Raw genomic sequence first — 14,159 nt, 5'->3', positions numbered from 1 at the left:
GAAAGACAAACATTGAATATGCTATTGAGCATTGGAGATTTGTTAGCTCCAAATCTTCCGATGTCAGGACATGATCTGGAGTAACTGCAAAAACCAGACAGAGCAGGTCGCAGATAAATCCTGGTTTCCTTGGGCTTCTTTTAGCAGGGTATTTTAAAAAGCTTTTTGTTGATTCTTTGTGGATTTCACATCATGCATCCCAATCCCATTCCTTTCCCTGTCCCTTCATATCTGCCATTTGCCCTTGCAATCCCCTCTCTCCTTACAAATAAAATAAAATAAAAATTAAAAGAAAAGAAAATCTCATTGTGGAAGCTGTAGTGTGACACAGTGAGTCACACAGTATATTCTTTTAGTCCATACATCTTTTTTCCTTTCCTTTCCTTTCCTTTCCTTTCCTTTCCTTTCCTTTCCTTTCCTTTCCTTTCCTTTCCTTTCCTTTCCTTTCCTTTCCTTTCCTTTCCTTTCCTTTCCTTTCCTTTCTTCTCCTCTCCTCTCCTCTCCTCTCCTCTCCTCTCCTCTCCTCTCCTCTCCTTTTCTTTTCTTTCCTTTTCTTAGAATTAGATAGGAGCAACCAGGATGTTGTCAGGTCCTGGTTACACGGGAATGCCAATCGACATATCATGCAAGCTCCAATCAACATTTTCTATCTGCCCTCTGAGAGGAGGAACAGGTAAGGATGAACCTCCTGACGATAGTTCATACATCTTTACTTGCAAATGTTCATTGCAAAGAGTCTTTGGTCTGGTTCGAGGATTCTGGTTTCTGCTTCACTATCAATACTGAGCCCTCATTGGGACTCCTCTTAGATATCCTGTTGTTGTCCTGTGTCATGGAGATCCTGCAGCTTTGGATCTGCTGGACGTGGCCCCTTCACATAGATGGGGTAGATGTTGGGGTGGGTGGGTCAATTCATAGCCCTGGTTCTGTGCCTGGGTGGTTGTTGGGTTGGTCATCCCACCAGCTCTCCCTCATCCTCATCACCAGGGTGGGCTTTCCAGCACTGCTTCAGCATCTAGCTGTAGAAGTAACAAGTAACATCTATATAGAAGTAACAAGAGGCAGGATTGGTTCTCCTGCTCTCATGCCCTCAGGGCTGGCTCATCCACACCCCAGCCAATAGGGTCAGCTCTACTGTGCTGCCTAGGTGGGTACAGGGCCTGCTTTCCCTAAGTGCTGCAGTTAGTAAGGGGCAGGGTCAGTTCTCCAGCCTGCCACTGGTGAGGAGGCTAGGGGTGAGGGGTGAGGTGAACACTACATGGCTGATGAGGAGGGTAGGGGCAGCTCTCCCACTCTTACCCACACCCCTGCCAACAAGGTCAGCCCCATTGTGCTTAGAAGGTATTTTATCCCAGCAAAACAAAGAGTACCTAAGATACTGGAAATTTATCAGATGGAACACTCAATGTTGCTTTGTTTTAGGAAGAATTTGTTGTGCTTTGGAATGCATCTGGAGTGTATCTTGGGTATTGGTTACTTTTTTGTTGCTGTGGTTAAAAACTAAATGCATCTGTACAGCTAAGGAAACCATAAATTAAATGAAGAAGAAATCTACAGAGTGGGTAAGAATCTTAGTCAGATATACATTTGACAGAGGATTAATATTCAGAATATATAAAGAACTCCAAAAATAAAAAAGAAAAGAAAACAAGCAAACAAACAACAACAACAACAAAACAAGCAACAAATGACCCAAATAAGAAATGGGTCAGGGTCATGAAAACAAACATGTTGATCAATGGTATTGAACTGAAGACCCAGTCATAAGTTCACATACCTATAGACAACTGATTTTTGACAAAGAAGCCAAAATTACACACCAGAAAAAAAAAAGACAGCATCTTCAACAAACAGCGCTGGTCAAACTGGATGGCCACATGTAGAAGAATCCAAGCAGATCTGTACCTATCACCCTGTACAAAACTCAATTCCAAATGGATCAAAATTTTAACACAAAACCAGATACCCTGAATATGACAGGAGAAAAAGTGGGGAATAGTCTTGAATTCATTGGCGGAAGAAAAGATTTTCTGTGCTGCAGGCCTCAGGAATCTATCATAAGAACTCAGCTGGTTATTTATGGCAGTCACTACCTGGAGAGATCAGGGAATTCCTCCAGAGGAAGCCAAATTCCAAGGAGTTTTTGGTGTTACTTGGCTTGTTATATATCAGCTATATTCTGTTATGAAAATCATGTGTGCTTTCATAGTTTTTCCAACTGACTTTCCCCTAAGAAGGACTAACAGTGTAGACTGATCACTCTCTGGACATACACATTCCAGGTATTTGGAGAACAGCCTCAGGAAAGGCTTTCTCTGGAATCAGATTATCTCCCTTAGCCACTTTCAAGGACTACAGGAAACACCACCCAGGTGGGTGCCCAACTTCTGAGGACTAACAATGATAACAGCCCACATGCAAGTCTCCACAAGGAGACACCGCCTAGGTCAGGTGGACGTTAAGTAATAGCTTTACACAATTTAGCTCGGACCCTCCCTTTATATACCGGGACTTCCAGGGCACAGGTCGGAGAAGAGAAAAGAGAGTGGAAGAACTAGACAGGTAAGAACTTGAGAGGAACAAACTGAGATGGGGAAGAACTAGATTGAAGGGCTAAAAGAGAGTACTAGAGGAATGAAATGGAAGATGAGGAAGAGCCAGATGGGGAAGTACTAGTTGAGTAAGAACAAGCTGAAAAGGACCTAGATGAGGCAGAATTAAGATGAGAGAATTAAGATAGAACTTAGAGGGAGCAATAGATAAGTATAGAGAGAAATCAGGCAAAAAAGGAGCTAGACATGAGAACAGAACTGAAGCTGTGTATAAAGGATGTTATGCCAGAGGAATTAAAGCAAGTGGATGATAGAGCTCGGTGTGCTGAGATTCTATTTCCTGAAAATAGTCCTCGCCATTAGTAGTTCTCTCTCGTGAGCCCCTGGGATGTACAATATTAAGGCTGGTCCCTCTAATATTATACAAGATTTCTGAACAGAAAACCCATAGCACAGGCACTAAGATCAACAACTAATAAATGGGACCTCATGAAACGAAAAAGCTTCCATATGGAAAAGGATACCATAATTTTCACAAAGTGGAAGGATGCAGAATGGGAAAAGATTTTTTTTTTTTACTAGCTACACATCCAATAGAGGACCTACTATCTAAAAAGTAAGTGAAGAACTAAAAAAGCTGGATATCAAGAAAATAAATATCACAATTAAAAAATGGGGTACAGAACTAAACAGAGAATTCTCAGAAGATGAAACACAAATGGTTGAGAAACATTTAAAGAAATGTCCAACATCTTTAACCATCAGGGAAATAAAAATCAAAACCACTTTGGAATTTTATCTTATACCAGTAAGAATTTCCATGATCAATAAAACAAATGATAGCTTATGCTGGTGAAGATATGAGGTAAGAGAAAAATCTCACCATTTCTGGAAGGAGTGAAAACTTATATAGCCACCATAGAATCAGTGTGGTAGTTCCTCAGGAAGCTTGAGATAGCTATACCTCAAGATTCAGCTATATCACCTTTGGGCATAAACTCAAAGGGCTCTGCATCCTACCACAGAGACACTTGCTCAATCCATGTTTATTGCAGTCCTATTCCTAATAGCCAGAAATTGAAAACAGCCTAACTGTCCATAAACAGATGAATAGATAATGAAAATGTGGCACTTTTACACTATTAAAAAATGAGATCATGAAATCTGCAGGTAAATATATGGACTTAGAAACAATCATCCTGAGTAAGGTAACCAAGACTAGAAAAGACAATATAGTATATATTCTCTTATATGTGCATGATAGTTTTTAAGTCTTAGATAGGCATGTTACAGTCCACATAACCACAGAGATCATAGGTAGAATAAGGGACTAGGGAAGGGGAAAGGATCTCCCTAGGAACAGGAAATAGAATATATAGTTATGGAGATGTGAGGTCCGGTGTGTGGGAGGAGTATGAGCAGAATGAGAGGATTAAATGGAGAAGAGGATGAAATAGGGCAAAGGGAGGGAATTTAGGGAGAAACAACAAACACTAAGGGCCATTTGAGGGGTCATATGGGAATGTACTAGAGTAGAAGCTTCTTAAAATATATAAAAATGAAGGAAATCTAAATGGAGTCATCAAATAATAAGAGAGACAATGCTCCAACCAGACCAGCTACTTTATGCTCCTTCTACCAAGTGAAACTTCCAGTGCCGGAAATGTGTTATATTTCATTGAATTATTGGCCAAAAGGAATCCTATGGAAAACCCCAAACCACCCAGGCTATTGCCAAGGCTATTGGTTGCTCTCTACAAACTAATGGTAAGCCCCTATTGCTGAAGACAACACTTAAGACAACTCACGAACATGGAGAAGCTGAGCTGGTGCCTAACTAGAGCTTTCATTTCTACTGACTAGTGTTCATGGTACTGGGAGATGCTCTGCATTCTACCAGAGGAGAAAGGGAAGTACTACTGTAGCTACAACTTTTCGGTCTACAGTGGTGACCTGTTGGTGTGATACGCTGGTGCAATAGCGGCACAGAGCTTGTGGGAGTAACCAACCATCATCTGATAGGAATCAAGGCCCATTGCACGAGATGAAAACCCATGCTTGATGCTGCTTAGGTGGCCAAGAGCCTGTGGGACCATATAGACCATGGGCCTAGGGGAAAACCAAGTACTAATGTTCTACTAAAGGAACATAGCAATAAAATGACACCTAATGACATTCTGCTCTACCAGAATGGAAGAAGTGTCTTCCTGACACAACAGGACTGACACACAAATGAACTCACAGAGACAGTGGCAGTGTGCACAGGGCCTGCATAGGTCCTTCCAGTGCTGGGAGGAAGAGATGAACATGAGCCCCCATCCCTAACCCAGGAGCTATCTGCAACTGACAACTGCTTGCAAGTGGAAACTGGATTTTCTCCAATGCAGTAATCAATAGCAGTCTAATTGGACACGAGGCCCACTCACTAGGAGGGAATCATACCTGGGACTAGAAGCCAACTCCCTGAGGTTAGTGAGCTCACAGATCTCAGAAGAGAGCCTGCGATCACCATTTTACTAGACGGGAACACTTCCTGACTGCATTTTAAAACTTACCTTTACACCTACGGATACATGCAGCTCGTAGCCTTCATCGAAGAAGCCTCTCTTTACAGCAAATGGAGAACACTATCGAAAACCACAATAAGTTACAATGCGCATGGATTATAGGGAGCCCATCATCAATGGTTATATCTACAAACATCTTCTGAACTTCAGGCTTAGAGAACACCACGATATGGGTATGTGTGTGTGTGTGGAAAGATTGTAAGAGCCAAAGGACCAGGATGTCTGCCGTGAGAATTGTGTCACTTGGAAATGACAAGGGAGCTACACCCGTGATACCTCAACAATATAGCTACCAAAACAAGACCTGAACAGTAGTAATACCAGTAGATAGGCTAATGTGGAAGGGGGTCCCACTCCTAGACAAAGAACTACAGACAACTAGTGATGCTTAGTGAGGGAAACTTAGCCTCTCTCAGAGATGAGCCCTCTGACTAGTTAGCTAATACAAAGTGGTCAGCTCTGAAATCATATATATGTATATATATATATATATGTCACACTGAATGGAGCAGATTGTATTTATGTATATAGTTATATATATGTGTATATAACATGTATATATTATATTACAATAATCAAAGAAAAAGAGTGTATAAATTTGACAGGTAGTGAGGTGGAGATATGGTAAGTGTTGGAGGGAGGATAGAGAAGGAAGGAAGTGATATAAAATTGTATTTCAATTAATGATGGAATATTACTCAATTATAAAGAAAATAAAATAAGGAAATTTGAAGGTAAATGAACCAGAAAGAAGACTTGTACTGAATGGTGTAACTCAGGCACAGACAGACAAACTCTGTTTTCTCCCATTTATAAATCACAGCTTCAAATCTTTGCTTTTGTGGAGCACAACTGGAAGCCAGAAAGGGGCATTTGGCTAAGGGAAGGGGCAAATAGATTGTGGGTAAAAGCAAACCAGAGAGGAGGTGGAATTCTGAGGACGGAAAGTCTTTGGCTATGAAAGGCACTGGAGTATGGGCAAACCAAGGGGTCGAGGGCGGGTTAACTCGAAGGAAGGTTTGAGAAAGCCCAGGTTAAGTCTACTGTCTCACAACTCAGCCAACATAACCGGAGGGATAGGAGAATACATGGGATATGAACAAAGAGACGAGTATACCGCTGTTTAAAGGATTAAGCTGAGATCGGTGTAGGGCATGGGGAAGAAAAGGGATCAGGGAGTGAGTTAGTCAAGACAAAGGACATATGAAAGATCCTTATGGAAGTCATTAGTTAGTAAGCTAATTTTAAAATACAACTTTTAAAAAAGAATTCCAACTGAATTATCCACATGAGTGGGCAATGCCACTCGTAGAAGACATGGGTTATTAAGTAAATATTGTACTATTAAGAATGGGATATATGTTGGGGAATATTATTTTAAGGTGTATTACTTTTTTTTATGCTGCATTTGTTTAACTCTGTGAAGCTGTGTTATTTGGCCTGTCTAAAACACCTGATGGTCTAATGAAGAACTGAATGGTCAATGGTGAGGCAGGAGAAAGGAAAGGTGGGGTTGGAAGGCAGAGAGAATATACAGAAGGAGAAATCTGGGAGGAAGAGAAGGGGGAAGGAGGAAGACTCCAGGGGTCAGCCACCCAGCTACACAGCAAGCCACGGAATAAGAGTAAGATTTACAGAAGAGAATGGGAAAAGCCCAGAGGCAAAAGGTAGATGGGATAACTTAAGTTAAGAAAAGCTGACTAGAAACAAGTCAAGCTCAGGCAGGGCATTTATAATTAAGAATAAGCCTCTGTGTGATTTATTTGGGAGCTGGGTGGTGGGCCCCCCTAAAAGAGCAAAACCAACCAACAGCAGAGATATCTCTCAGTGAGTGTGGTCAGGGAGACCACAGAGGTCTCGAAAAAGCAACAGCAATTGTTGTTGAAGACACCACACACTTTGGATGTAGAACATAAGAGGCACGAGAAGCCTTTCTTCTCAAACCCTTTCTTCTGGCTAGTTTTCACAGTTCCAGAAGGTCCTGTGTGGACTGTAGGGGGAAGAAAAAAGTTTTCAACAGTTTGGTACAGTGGAGGCTCCTGCATGCAACAATCCTGACCTGATAGGCAAAATGTGCCCATTGGTGCAAGAGTGGCGTAACTATTGTGGGGGAGCTAACTACTTCCTGACTGGAATTAAGATCTGCTCCACAGGAGGGAATTACCTGCCTGGTACTTTAGTACTGGTCAAAAGCCCATGGCTGAAGATGTCATAGGACCTCTGTTGGAACTTGCTAAATTTCCTAAATGGTCATGCTGTCACACTGCCTTGAAACATTTACATTTATGCCCATAAACCTGGGCTATTTTCAAAAGCAACTGCATTAGAAGCCCACCTGAGATAAGGTAAGGGTTGCAGATGCAAACACTTGCAGGGTGAGCGGAGACAGATACAACTAGACACTGTACCAGTGGCCAAGAGTAGATTTCAATCAGTAGTGTGGTAGGACTTAAAGGATGCCAGGAATATACAGAGAAGAGAGTCCAGCATGAACTGCTGGTGACATGGATTATACAGAAGTGACCAGGGATTTTATAGTAAGAGTTAGAAGGAATCAAAGTCAGCAGGTGTGGCCTGAGGTGAGTTGGAAAAGTGAAGAATTTCAGGATGCATCTTTGGAAGTTGGTCCACATAAATTCACCTGGGATTACTACCTGACTCCATGTCACATACCCAGAGTGGGACTCCTTCTCCCAACAGAAGCTGGGAGGCAGAAAGGCTGGGACAAACAGTAATTCTTTGGACAACCTTGAGCTTTCTCAAGCAGGCACTTTCAAGGGGACTTGTGTCACCTTAGGAATGTGGCTATGTGACTTTCAGAGCTATAGTAGGATTTTGCAGAAGTCATTGCCTGCCGAGGTTGAGTTCTAGGTGAGATGAGAGGGGGATCCGAGAAGCTTAACTACTCTGTGGATTCTCAGAGACTCTCATCAGAGGCTAAGACTATCCTAGGATGAAGTCTAGGCATGTGCACATGCATTTGTAGAGGGCGAGGGAGGGGGAAGAGAGAGAACCCCTTCCATAGAAAGCAGCTGATTCTTCTGGACAGCCCTTTGTACTGTGAGGAAATGTGTTGTTGGGTCACCTCTGTCCATACAAACCTGAACTTTGACTTTATGCAATTCCTTCCAGTTTTTAATTTTGAACAATTAAGTTATTTGCATCCCCACAAAATATCCCTGCTGGCCACATTAGGCTGTGAGCGTCAATCTATCTGATAAAGGTACTGCTTGGGGGAGAAGATGCTGTTTAACTTGTAAACTTTAGACATCTCTCTCTCTCTTTTTTTTCCAGCTCTGTATGGCTTAGTATTATATAACAAATAAATGGAGATAGGAGCAAGTTCTTGGTGGCAAGTGTGAACGCTGAGTCCACCTAAGGATGAAGTGTAAGGAGCTATAGGGACTGTAAGCTGCTGAGCACCCCAGACTGAGGTGACTAAGCATGCTGTACTGACCTCTGGGAAGATAAGCCTTAAGTGAGAACTCAGTTTGGGTCTGGGATTGCCACTGCTGGGTATTTTTTTTTTAAAATCATTTTTCCAGACAGGGTTTCTCTGTGTAGCTTCGGAGCCTATCCTAGAACTCACTCTGTAGACCAGGCTGGCCTTGAACTCACAGAGATCCGTCTACCTCTGCCTCCCGAGTGCTGGGATCAAAGGCGTGCACCACTGTGCCCGGCCCACCACTGCTGGGTCTTAAATCCAGGGTCTCACACAAACTGTGAGCATGGTCTACCATGGAGCCACATCTCAGTGCTGTGAAAAGTGGTTCTCGGAAACATCACATTATAATGGCACCAGGAGACTCAGAGTCAGTTTTCCTGCTGGAAAAATAAGTGTGTGGAGAGGAAGACAGCAGCATTCCCGTGAGTATTGGAGAACTGAGCACAAACACGAATGGACAAGTAAAACGGTCTTGTAGCTCACTCAGGGTACCTTAGGTAGTGGAGTGTGATAAGAGACTTCAAAGGAGGCATCATGTATGATTGGGGAACAAAAGTTTCTCTTTTTAGCCTCAAAGCCAGGCTTTTCCTGCCACCTAGTGGCTGCTCTGCTTACAATTAAAATTAAATTTCATTAGGTGTAGTATAAAAACTAATACTACAAACATTGATTTCCATATGTTGCAGTCTTAAAAATACTTTTCTTTATTCTTGGATGGTTTCATACATGCATTTGATCAAATTCACCCCCTCCTCCCTCTGACTACTGGATTCTCCCTCAACAACCTTCATCTTAGCTACTATTGCTGTGAAGAGATACTACCCAAGGCAACTCTTACAAATGGAAACACTTAATTGTGGGTATGCTTACATTTTTAGAGGGTTAATCTATAATCATCATGGCAGGAATTGGACAGGCATGGTTCTGGAATAGTACCTGAGAGCTTTTCATCCCGACCCACAGGCAGCAGACAGAGAGAGTGAGACAGCCTGCCACTGGCTTTGGAAACCTCAAAGTCCACTCCCAGTGACACACTTCCTCCAACAAAGCCACGCCTCCTAATCTTTTCAAAACAGTCTCACTAACTGGGCACTGACTATTCATACATATGAGCCTATGGGGCCATTGTCATTCAAACCACCATGCTCCCCTCCCAACTTCTTAGGGGTTCTATTGCTGTGATGAAACACCACGACCAAAAAGCAAGTTGGGGAGGAAAGGGTTTATTTGGCTTACACTTCCACATTGCTGTTCATCACTGAAAAAAGTCAGGAACTCAAACAGGATAGGATCCTGGAGCCAGGAGCTTATACAGAGGCCATGGAAGAGTGATGCTTAATAGCTTGTTCAACATGGTGTGCTCAGCCTGCTTTCTTAAAGAACTCAGGAACCACCAGCCCAGGGATGGCACCACCCACAATGGGCTGGGTCTTCCCCCATCAATCACTAATCAAGAAAATGGGCTACAGGCTTTCCTACAGCTGAGTGTTATGTAGTTATTTTCTTAATTGAGGTTCCCTCCTCTCAGATGACTGTAACTTGTATCAAGTTGATATAAAACTGTCCAGCACAATTTATTCCCACAAACTGACACACACATAGATGCTGAGCCATGACCTTTCCTTTTTCATTCATCTTAAGAGTTCACACTTAAAAACATACATATCTTTCAAAGTCCCACAGTCTTTGCAAATTCAAACACGTTAAAATTTCAGTCTCTTTAAAATATACAATCTCTTAAAAAATCCAAAATCTCTTAAAAGTTAAAAAAAATCTTTCAGCTGTTGGATCAAATTGAAATTAGTTAAATACTTTCTTCAAGAGGGAAGAATCAGAGCACAACCATAATCTGAAAAAAAAAAAAAAAGCAAAACCATACTCTAACAGTGTAAATAACTCAATGTCCAATCATCTGGGATTCACGCATTGTCTTCTGGGCTCCTCCAAGGGGCTTAGGTCACTTCTTCAGCTCTAGCCTCTGCAGCACACAGCTTGTCTTCTAGGCGCAGGTTAGCTCTTCTCCACTGCTGCTACTGTTCTAGGTGGTCATCCCATGGTACTGGCACCTCCAAAACACTGGGTGGGGTCTTCCACTACAACTGGGCTGTACTTTCACCAATGGCCTCTCATAGGCTCTCTTCATGGTGCCAAGCCTCTACTTCTCTGTGTGACAACCCCTTCAGCCTTGGACCTTCAACTGTCACTGAGGCTACACTTTCATCAATGGCCTCTCCCGGCCTCTCACAGTGCCGTGCCTTAGCTGTTTTCCATGACCTCTTCATGCCTTCAAAACCAGTACCACATGGGTGACTCTTACACTACCAAGTTCAGCTTCCAGCACACAGGTACAACTTTGACCACCTCTGGAACACAGTTTCTGTGCTCTGACTCTGGAGAAATACTTCCCAAAAGATTTCACCTCAGTGATGCTGGTCTCTTCTTAATCACTGCTAATATCTCATCTCCAGCCAGTCAGAACTGAACATCCCAGCAAAGCAAAGATTTCACTTTAGTAGTTGTGATATCTTGTTAATCACAGCTGATTCTGCAGCCCCAGCTAACTAGAGCCACAGAATCTTAATTCAAAGTAACAAATGCCTTAAACCTATACACCCTTGCACCAATATCTCCCTCTGTTTCTGAGGTACTTCAATAATTACAATTACAAGCAATAATTCACAATTTTCTAGGTATAACTATAGGTATAAATCTCTTAGCCATACTGGCATAATTTTGCATGTTTTCAAATTCTGGTCTATTATAGTGTCTTGTGGGATACCTTTTGCCTCTGAGGTGCTTGAGAGGGAATGCATGGCCTTGAGCATGCAATGCAAGTGCCCTGTCACTGAACTACATCTTCAGCCCTTGCAGGTTACCTTGAAAACAGGTTTATGTGACTCACCCATGTTAACGAGCACCAGTACAACCACTTTCTCCACGGTTTGAAATTTCAATGAGCGAAAACACCATAACTTACTTGTTCAGATTTCTTTTTGTGAGCATTCACACGGTTCCAACTTTCACTAATTAAAGCAGTGCTTCCATGTATTCTAAAACGTGTCCCATGTGTAACTGTGGAGCTTGCTAGTTGTTGGACAGCAACAACACATTTATATTGTATCATAATGTTGACACATCTCAGGTCTTTGTTGTCATTGCCAAATGACGCATCCAATGTCATGATTCATGCTTTGCCAGAAATATGTATCTGTAAATAAGGTATCCTCAACTTTGTAGGAGGGACAAGACCATATGAGACTTGGCTATTTGAGGTCTTAGTCAAAGACCAAAACACTGAGATGTAGAGGGAGACAGAAATAAGAATAAAGAGGGAGCTGAGTGAGTACACAGAGTTGAAGTTGAACTGCAACAAGTCAAAGACTGGTTCCTAGGTGACCAACTGCCCAAGTCTTAAGGGACTGTTCCCACAGAGCAGCAGAGAGTTGGATGCAGGTGGTCACATTGAGGACTATAATATCTGCACCTGAGAAACTCCCAGATGTGGTTCCAGGCAGTGATAGCCTGGAATGTCATAGCAGATGGCAAACAAAGGACTTGCTTTGTGTAGTTGGTTCCTGCAGCAGGGCCTGAGCTGGCCCATCTGGGTCTGATCATGTGTGAGAGGAACAGCCATGATCTTGAGTGGCAGCATGTCCAAGGTGTCTTTCCTTCCTGTACAAACTCCAAGAGGCCTCTACACCTGGGTCCCATCTCACCCATTGGTTGGGTGAGTAGGTACCTGGCTTCATCTTGCACCACCGCCTCCTGCCATTAAGATGGAGGTTTTTATGGCCTTGGTTTGTTCTAACTAACAAAATGATGCTCAAATCTTAGCTGGCTTTATCTCCCTCACATGTACAGTTTAAAAAAGTAAGATCTAGCAGGATCTTAGTGGAATGGTTGTTGCCAGAGCCAGAAAGAACACAGGGAGGGAGGTTTGCAGCCTCTCTCGATCTCTCAGCTCTTACCTATTCTAGAAGGAGAGGAATAATAGAAATATGCTATTTTAGCTGGGCAGTGGTGGCACACGCCTTTAATCCCAGCACTCGGGAGGCAGAGGCAGGTGGATCTCTGTGAGTTCGAGGCCAGCCTGGTCTACAGAGTGAGTTCCAGGAAAGGCGCAAAGCTACACCGAGAAACCTATTTTCCCCATGCTCGCAGAACTCTACATATAGGACCTTTGCAGAAGCACTGTACAGTGTGCACTATACATGGTACCTCTGCAGAAGCCCTGTACAGTGTTCACTATACATGGGACCTCTGCAGAAGCCCTGTACAGTGTTCACTATGCATGGGACCTCTGCAGAAGCCCTGTACAGTGTTCACTATGCATGGGACCTCTGCAGAAGCCCTGTACAGTGTGCACTATACATAAAACCTTTGCAGAAGCCCTGTACAGTGTGCACTATACATACAACATTTGAAGAAGCACTGTATAGTGTGCACTATACATAGGACCTGTGCAGAAGCACTGTATACTGTGAGCTATTTATTTTTATGAATTTTCAAAGTCAATCATTGTTTTCTTTTCTTTAACATGAGCTCATAGTGTTTATGCCTCTTTATTTTTTAGACCTCTCAGGACCTTTCAGCATCTTTGGATGCTGAAAGTGGCCAGGTACTTTTTGTATTTTAGCATAAGCACCAAGTTTATCTAAGAATTCTGGGTAAATACTAGTCTCAGATACACAATGCCTTTTCAGCTCCATACCTAGATATGTGCCAAAACATGTGCTTTATAGCACAACTAATGTTCCCCAAACAGAGTAATAGTGAATGTGCCATCTGATGAAGAGTCTAGTGTCTTAGGCTCATTGTGCTGCTGTGACACTATGCCCTGCAAAAAGCAACCAAGGAAGTGGGGATTTATCTTGGCTCACAGTTTCAGGATGTAATCCATCATGATGTAGCTGGCCACTCACATCCACAGTCAGGAAGTAGAGACCGTTAATGCTATTGCTTGGGTAGCTACACCCTTTTCTGTCTCCCAGGGCCCTATCCCAAGGAATAGTGCCATCCTCCTTTAGGCTAGGCATTCCCATCTCAGTGAACATAATCATGACTATGCCTGGGTGTGCCTGGAGGCTTTTCTTCTAGGTGGTTTTAGACCTGTCAAGTTGACAATATTTAACATCACAGCTACTTACTATGGTCTGCTTGAGACACACTGTATATCTGGTTAAAAAAATACCTCACCGTGTTTAAATATCACACATATGCATGCACAGTTTTTACACATCAGGGTTTTAAAGCTCCACAAAAATGAAATAATAGGATGAAACTTTAAAGAAACCCCACAATCATTGCTCTTCACATAATACAGTAGAGGAGAAGAAAAGAGTTGGAATTAATCTCAAGACTTCTTAAACACAACATCCAGAAAAGTGAGAAAACAAGCCCTTCAATGTGTTTTCTTTGATTAGTTTTGAGTCATCTAATATGATCTTTGCTTTAGTCTAGTAAATTTACTTTCTCCAAATATTCATATTAAGTCCAGACTAAGGATTATGTACAATTTTAATTTCAGATCCAATATCATTTGATTAAATTTGCTACAAGCTCTCTCGATGCCTTGCAGAATGCAAATTGGGTTTC

The 14,159-nt window shown here is 42.4% G+C and overlaps 1 protein-coding gene and 1 non-coding gene across 3 annotated transcripts in view; both read right to left on the bottom strand.

Moving 5' to 3' along the window:
- The window catches only part of Chrna6 (cholinergic receptor nicotinic alpha 6 subunit), a 61,234-nt gene that overhangs the window by 27,150 nt on the left and 19,925 nt on the right, over positions 1-14,159 (bottom strand). The window lies entirely within an intron of this gene.
- On the bottom strand, positions 560-695 carry LOC121823617 (U8 small nucleolar RNA). Its single transcript, XR_006065128.1, has one exon. It is a non-coding gene; the product is annotated as a U8 small nucleolar RNA (small nucleolar RNA).

The sequence above is a fragment of the Peromyscus maniculatus genome, chromosome 17 (assembly GCF_049852395.1).
Source record: "Peromyscus maniculatus bairdii isolate BWxNUB_F1_BW_parent chromosome 17, HU_Pman_BW_mat_3.1, whole genome shotgun sequence".
Taxonomy (NCBI): domain Eukaryota; kingdom Metazoa; phylum Chordata; class Mammalia; order Rodentia; family Cricetidae; genus Peromyscus; species Peromyscus maniculatus.
Note: the sequence above shows the minus strand (reverse complement) of the source record. Positions and strands in the feature narration are given on the sequence as shown.